At 36.7% G+C, this 8,572-nt stretch overlaps 1 pseudogene; it reads left to right on the top strand.

Moving 5' to 3' along the window:
* The first annotated feature begins 321 nt into the window (after positions 1-321).
* On the top strand, positions 322-853 carry LOC121477535 (annotated as a pseudogene).
* Positions 854-8,572: the final 7,719 nt, after the last annotated feature.

The following is an 8,572-nucleotide window of genomic DNA, read 5'->3' as shown; positions in this document are numbered from 1 at the left end:
TTCATATTCTATTCAAGCTCACGTGGAATACTCAGCAGAGCAGACCATGTTCTGGGGTATAATACCCACACTGAGACATTTAAAAATAAATAAATCATGCCAAATATGCTTTCAGGCTGCAATGTAGTTAAGCTAGAAATCAGTAACAAAAATAGATGGAAAATCTCCAAATATTTGAAGACTATGCAATAAACTTCTGAAAAACAAAGAGTCAAGGAAGACATCTCAGGATAAATTAAGTCAATTTTTGAGCAAAGTATAAACAAACAAAAAAAAATACCACTCATCAATATTTGTGGGATGGCTTCCTTTTGGCTGGAACCACCATCTTCCAGTAATTCGCCAAAATGACCAACACAAAGGGAAAGAGGAGAGGTACCCGCTATATGTTCTCTAGGCCTTTTAGAAAACATGGAGTTGTTCCTTTGGCCACATACATGCGAATCTATAAGAAAGGTGATATTGTGGACATCAAGGGAATGGGCACTGTTCAAAAAGGAATGCCCCACAAACGTTACCATGGCAAAACTGGAAGGGTCTACAATGTTACTCAGCATGCTGCTGGCATTGTTGTAAACAACAAGTTAAGGGCAAGATTGTTGCCAAGAGAATTAATGTCCACATTGAGCATATTAAACACTCAAAGAGCCGAGATAGTTTCCTGAAGCGTGTGAAGGAAAATGATCAGAAAAAGAAGGAAGCCAAAGAGAAAGGTACTTGGGTCCAACTGAAGTGCCAGCCTGCCCCACCCAGAGAAGCACACTTTGTGAGAACCAATGGAAAGGAGCCTGAACTGCTGGAACCCATTCCCTATGAATTCATGGCATGATAACTGTAAAGAAAATAAAAGACCTCAGGATTGTAAAAAATAAATAAATAAATAAATATTTGTGGGATGTAGCAAATGCAGTCTTCAAAAGAAAGTTTATAGATGGAATGTATATCTTAGAAAAGAAGAACTTTCTAAAATCAACAATCAAGTTTTTACCTTAGAATATTAGAGAGGGATCCCTGGGTGGCTCGGCGGTTCAGCGCCTGCCTTTGGCCCAGGGCATGATCCTGGAGCCCTGGGATCAAGTCCTGCATGGGGCTCCTGGCATGGAGCCTGCTTCTTCCTCTGCCTGTGTGTCTGCCTCTCTCTCATTCTCTTTCTCTCTCTCTCTATAATGAATAGATAAATAAAATCTTAAAAAAATAATATTGAGAAAGAAGAGCAGTATAAGCCCACTGTAAGCAGAAGAAAATAAATAATAAATTTAGGGAACTAATAAATATAATTGGAAATGGGAAATTGATTTTTTTAACAAGTGAACAAACCAAAACCTGATTCTTTGAGAATATCAATAAAATTGGTAAACCTGGGACACCTGGATGGCTCAGCAGTTAAGCATCTGCCTTGGGCTCAGGGCATGATCCTTGGGTCCCAGGATTGAATCCCACATTGAGCTCCCTGTATGGAGCCTGCTTCTCCCTCTGCCTGTGTCTCTGCCTCTCTCTCTTTCTGTGTCTCTCATGAATAGATAAATAAAACCTTTAAAAAAATCGGTAAGCCAGTAGCCAGATTAGCCAAGGAAAAGAGAAAAGGCACAAATACAATATCAGAAATAAAAGAGAGATCATTCTTAATCTCCCATAGACATTAACAAGATAATAAAAAATATAAATAACTCTAAATTCAGAAATTTGATAATTTATCTTAATCGAGCAAATTTCATGAAAGATACAAACTACCAAGACTCACAGAGGAAAAATAGATCATCTGAATAAATATATCTATTTTAAAAATGAACCAATAATTATTAACCTTCCAAAAGATAAAGCATCAAGTTCAGATGGGAATATTTAAGGCATAAATGACACCAATTTTCTACAATCCATTCAAGAAATCAGAAGTAGAAGAATCATTTCTCAATTCATTCTGTGATACCAACATCACCCTAATACCACATAAAGACATTAAAATAAAGGAAAACTATAGCACAATATCTTTTGTGAATGTAGAGGTAAAAAAAAAAATCCTTAAAAATATATTAGCAAATTGAATCCAAGAATGTATAGCAAGAATTACATACCACCACACAGTAGAATTCATTTCTGGCATGCAAGCTTAGTTCGACCGTTACAATATACTGGCACATTATATGTACTATATACCAATATAGTACGGTATACTAGGTTTTTTGTTTGTTTGTTTGTTTTGTTTTTTTACATTCCAGCAATGAACTTGAGGAATGTGGAACTAAAAAAAAAATCTATCATTTGTATTAGCACAAATAAATGAAATATTTTTTTAAAAAAGAAATATTTAGGTATAAGTGTGATAAAATATGTATGAGATCTATATAAGGAAAACCGCAAGTCTGATAAAAGAAATCAAAGAGGATCTAAGCAAATAAAAACAATTTCATGTTCATGGACTGGAAGATGCCACATTGTTAAGATGCTGATCCATTCAACTTGATCTATAAATTCAATGCATCCCAATCCAAATCCCTGCAAGTTATTTTTTAGAGATCCATACAGTGATCCTAAATTTCAATATAAAAAGGTAAGAACCCAACATAATAACTGAAATGATACTTAAGAAGCAAACAAATCCAGAGGACTCCCCCTAACCAAACTGAAGACTTACTATAAAGTTGTATCAATCAAGAAAGCACAATATTGGCAATAGACTAATAGGTCAATGGAACAAAATATAATGCTCCAAAGAGACCCACACAAATGTAGTCCACAGATCTTTGTAAAAGGAGTAAAATCAATTCATCTACTGGAATTTCTAGTTCGTAGAGTAAGAAATAGTTAAAGGGAGGAGTCAAGATCTAGGTGATTTGATTTTAGTGAATTGAACCAAACATATAAGAAATAAGTCATGTCAATCTTAGACGTCTCTTCAAAAAACAAGAAAATAATGGGACTACTCAACAATTGCTTTTGTTTTCTAGCATAGACTTGATAACAAAATCCTGATAAAAGCATTAGAATTAAAGAAAGAAAGTACATGTGCGCACATACACACACTCTGAAGTAACCTAGGAATAAGTCTAAGAGTTTGGTAAAGAAAAAGATTTAAGAATAAAGAACATTTTACAAAGAAAAATACCGATAAATTGGACTACTTAAAATATAATTTTTTCTTCATCAAAAAATGGTTTTAACAAATTGGAAAGGCAAGTCACAGAATGAGAGAAGATACTTACAGGACACACACTGAAAAACAGCTCAAGTTTTATTTAAGTAATCTCTATACCCAACATGGTACTTGAACTCACAACCGCAAGATCAAGAGCCACACATCCTTCCCAACTAAGCCAGCCAGGGGCCCGACTGGCAGAAAATTTTAAAAAGACAACCCAAACCAACAACGCACCAAAGGTTATTAACTGTAATAATTAAGTACAAAGGCACAAAGATGATCAATAAATTCTATAGGAATTATTATTGCACCCCCTCCAAATGATTAATGATAAAAGCCATTCACTATGCCCAAAGGGTGTAGGACGAGGTAACTCTCCCACACCAGGGTGTGAGCACTTGTCTGTCCTGCCACTTTGGATGATTGTGTGATAGTTGGGATACCCTAAAGTGGAACATAAACAAAGGTTTATTACTCAGCAGTTCTACCCTTCAGAATATTTTTTAAAGATTTTTTTTATTTATGATAGACATAGAGGGAGAGAGGGGCAGAGACACAGGCAGAGGGAGAAGCAGGCTCCATGCAGGGAGCCTGATGCAGGACTCGATCCAGGGACTCCAGGATCACACCCTGGGCCAAAGACAGGCGCTGAACCGCCGAGCCACCCAGGGATCCCCCTTCAGAATGTTATGAACAGAAATTAATGCATGTGGGTCTCAAAACACAGGTACAAGAAAGTTCAGAGCGGAATTACTCTTAGCCAATATTGGAAACAATGCAAATGCTAAACAGCAGTGGATTGCCTCCTAGTGAGCATATGAAGAACATACAATAACATCATGAAGCGATTTAAATAATATGAAAATCTTGTGTGAAGGATGTGAGACACACATACAAAAAAAAATCCAATTTTATGATTCAATGTCTTTCAAGTCATAAACAGATAAAACCCTATTTTAAGAATTAATGATAGTTCTTTTCTTTTGAATATGTGATAGATTAACATCTGGGTGGAGACACAAAAGGCCCCTCTGAGCTCTAAAATGCTCAGTGTGATGACCTGCTCTAGATTATAAGTGAGTTTGCTATAGTAATCATTGAACTGTTCAGTTAAGACTTTCCTCCTTTTATTATGGTTTGCTACACTTCAAATAAAACTTAAAAAATAAAGAAAAAAGTTTTTGCTCTTTGCTTTAGAATAGATCATTTGTACCCTGCATTTTAAAATATCTCACAATATTCATTTACACCCTTCTCTAGCAGGAAACAAGAAGTGTGCTATATTCTGTGAGAAATTTCTGTTATATATATAGAGAGAGAGGCAGAGAGGAAGGGTAAACAGAGAGGAAGATGATTGAAGGAAGAAAAAAGAGATGGGAAATAGTATTTGGTATTTATCATCCCAGGAAACAAGTGAAGAAGTTAATGCATCTGAAAGAAAAATAACCATATTATATTTATCTCTAGTAAGAAAAATAAATCCAACTTTTCAGTAGCACTTTTATATGCAAAATGGTCAAAACACTGCTTTCCAAACTAGGATTTTTAAAAATTGGATTTTTTTTTTCAGAATAAATACGAAAGTATTGAGACCCAGATTTGTTCTGAAAGATTTATTGTTATTATTAGTAGTCATCAGCAGACTATTAGAGGTTATATAAATTGAAAATCTATTTTAAATCTTATAGGAGGTAATATTATAAATAAATGTGTTCCTCTGGTGAAGAACTTTCTATGAGACTGTATATACCAACTATACGTAGCAGATGCATTTATATAGAGATCTACCATCTTCCTGTCTGCCTATATATATATATATATATATATATATATATATATATATATATAGTTTGTTTAACAGAAGTCTCTATTAAAATTTCACTATTTGTCAGGTTTCCCATTTCAGATATGTGTTTGTTTATTTGTTCTTTCGTCTTCTGGCAAATAACCAAGTAGGGGAAAAGAAATAATAATAGAATAATAATAATAACATAAGAATAATAATAAGAGTAGGAATAGCAGTTATTGAGCATTCAGTGAACCAAATGAAAGGCTAGGCACATTACTTAGATTCATTGATTTAATGCTCACAATAGCCCTGTGAATTAAATACCATTATCGTGCTATTTTGCATACAAGTATCACAAACCTAGTAAATGGTAGAGCCAGGATTCCCATTGTGCAGAGTCCGTGATACCAAATGAGAAACTACCGGGGTGCACTCCAGGGGCAATCCACCTCTCCCAAGCCCTCTAACCTACCTCCATATATGCCACCAGGTTTGTTTCTAGCCATCTCTGAACTCTCAGAGGATATGGTAGGTGTATCTTCAAGGTTTATCCACAGGTATGAATGTGTGTAAGTGTCTGTGAGTGCATGGACTCAACCACATCTACTTCCACAAGGAACGAGTTTCCTTCAACTTTTTGCATTTTAATTTCTACCATTTGAGCACTGAATTCACCAAAGATTGATGTTTAGTAGTAGAATCTCATAATTCTCTTCTCTTGTATTTCCTTACCTTCCCACAAGGAAAGATGCTGTGATGAACTAGTTTCAAGAACATTTGTTGAGGCAAATGTCTTGAGAGGCCGGCTTTAGTGGGAGAAGCTCAGACCAGCCAACCACCAGAGAACGCCCTCCTTTTGAGAATGCCTGCCACCAAACAGAATGTGACCTCAATACCTTAAGAAAGGGATAGATACTTTTCTTCACAGCCCTCTCTAAAGGCCTTTTCCACTTCTGTGTCTGATACTTGGCCACAGGGAGGGTGAGGGGAGCCTGGATCTATTACAGCTGCAGGACCTCCTCCACAAGACAGCTAGCTCTGGGGCCAGCATGCCCAGGGGTTTGCAAACTCTCCAATGAACTCATCTGTTAGGACTTAACTCCCCACTTCTTCCCACATTCCAGGATGGTTTACACTGGGTCCATCTTGTTTTCAGCCCCTTTCTTGTCATAATAACAGTATCCCCAAAACCTCTGTCCAACCTTCTCCCTTTTGGTGTCACTTGTATTCGCTGACCTAGTGGATGCTTCCCATTTGCAAAGCCTTCGCCCTTTTCAGACGCATTCTCTCAACCCTTGCAAAACTTTTTGCTTTGTATTTCACCTGACATCAGTATTACAAGATGTGGTTTATTGGTCTTTATACAGCCAGTTTTTCCATTCGAGTATTTTCATACGCTTTAGTTCTTCTACTTTAAATTAGAGTCCCTTGAAAAGAGCCTATCGCACAGATCGGTTTGCTTAGTCATTTGAAGCGCTGAGATTATCTCCAATTCATCCTTACCATTATATTTATTTCCCTATTGTATTCCCACTGTCTTAGTTCATGTTTTCTAGTTATGGTTTCTATTTTGCCTTTTCCTTGTTTTTTTTTTTTTTCCTTTAGTGATTTGAACACATTTTCCTGGTTTCGTTCATCTCACACTTAAAAATATAGTTTTCCAGTGCAGTCTGGAGTTGAACAGTGTCTGTATTTTATCTCTGAACAAGAAAATAATCTTAGCATTATTTCCAATTTTATCACCTACCATCATCCCCACCAAATGTTTTTGGTTGTCCTTCCTCACAACTTCTAGAATGGCTGGGTAGAGGAATCTAGTTTCAAATTCTTTTTCCCTGAGAATATTTAAGATTTTGCTTTTTGTCATCCTACATTCAATGTATTTAATAAAAATTCATTCTGAATCCAATTCATATTCCCTTGTGGATGAACTTCAGTCTCTTCATTCTGCTTTTCATCCTCTGTATTAGATTGTTTTCATTTTTAACTCATTGACAATAATATTTTAAGTTTTAACATATGTTTTTTTTCCTACTTTGTAACACTATGTTTTGTGGGAATTAAGTCATGTCCTTTGTCTCTAAATACATTTATTTTAAATCTCTAAATGCTTTGGGATTGCTCCTGAGCAGTCTTGTGTTAATTATTCTGCTGGTTAAGGTTGATGGCTCTTTCGGGTTACTGCTTTTCTTCAAGTAATTAGTAAGGTTTGATTTTTCCACTTTTCTTTTAATTTGATAATCATTTGTCATTTGTTCATTTGTCTTTGAATACAGATGTGATTGAATACAAGATCTTGTTTCTTGTAATTGTGCAGGTTGGGAAAGGCCATACTGCCTACTGGGATAAGTTAGCATCTTGATTGCTGCTTCTCAAAGCTCCTTGTCTCTTCAAGGTGCTACTATCTTCCTGGGATACACTCTTTACAGTTCCGTCTTCTGCTAGTTGCTTCAATTCTTACTCAAACACACTTGCTAAGCTCTGTTTCTTCAAGCAGTGTTGGGGTACTGGCAAGGAGAATGCAGCCTGCTTCCCCAAATTATCTGATTAGTGACCCTTTTATGTGTTGCCTGGCTTCCCATTAAGGTCCATCCATCAGCTCTAAGCATTTAACAAGCTAGGACTCCTTCCACCTCCTTCCTTTGCATGTTTTATATTGCTTAGGGTCTGATCAGAGAAACAAAACTACTATGCATGACATGAAATAGAGCATTAACTGTAGTGATTAATCCTGACAATGCAGAAACTCACAAAGAAGCTTTTGGAAAGCCTCTAGCTATTGTGGTAGCCTGGGGCCAGTGCTATGAGTTCAGAAAAAAATGTTGGATGAGCAACAAATTCAAACCCATGAATATGAACTGAAACCCTCAAGGACAAAAGGAGACCTGTGTAGGTGTCTCATTGTCTCCAACTTTGACTGTAGAAGTGTCTGCAGAAGGAGCTGGCAACCTTCTCACCCTTGCCCAGGGTGTAGAGATTCTGAAGGAAGAGCACCTGCTGGGCTAACCAGCTGGTATATCAGAGAGGACGTGCAGGAGTGACAGCACTTCTGTGTCCCATGGTGATCTTCAAACCACAATGGTTGCTGGTCCCATTTACTTTCACATCTTGCACAACTTCTTAAATCCAATATACAAAAAAAGAGAATTCTGGGAAACATAGTTCAGTTGACATAATTCGACACTACCACAGTCAACCTCTTGCCCTGGCATCCATGCACACCTCTTTTAACCACATCTAATTTTCAAGTTCATGCATACTTGCATTCGCCTGCAATGTCTCTGCTTTTTCTCATACATGGAACATTCTAACCTCTCCCCCAAAATGATGCACAGTTTCATTATCTACCTTCAGGTGACCTTCTCTCCTCTTTTAGCTGAGTCATACCCCCTTGAATATGCTGTATCCTGAATACTAATATTTAAGATTATTTACTACTCACACTCCTCTGGGAGTTGATAGGTGTGTGGAAGAAGGGAAAAACTGGTTAATCGTATTTTAATACATTCACACCAAAATAAGGCAGAAAACTCAGAACTATTACAATCCTCATTTCCACAATTGTTCACATGGGCAGAGCTCTTTCTTTGTTCTTTTATTCTCGTGGCTTATTTTCTTCATCATCTGCAAGTATCTTGGTGTGGTTC

This window comes from Vulpes lagopus, chromosome 17 (assembly GCF_018345385.1).
Source record: "Vulpes lagopus strain Blue_001 chromosome 17, ASM1834538v1, whole genome shotgun sequence".
In the NCBI taxonomy this organism is placed as follows: domain Eukaryota; kingdom Metazoa; phylum Chordata; class Mammalia; order Carnivora; family Canidae; genus Vulpes; species Vulpes lagopus.
The sequence above is the reverse complement of the archived record's forward strand: the minus strand, read 5'-3'. Positions and strand labels throughout refer to the sequence as shown.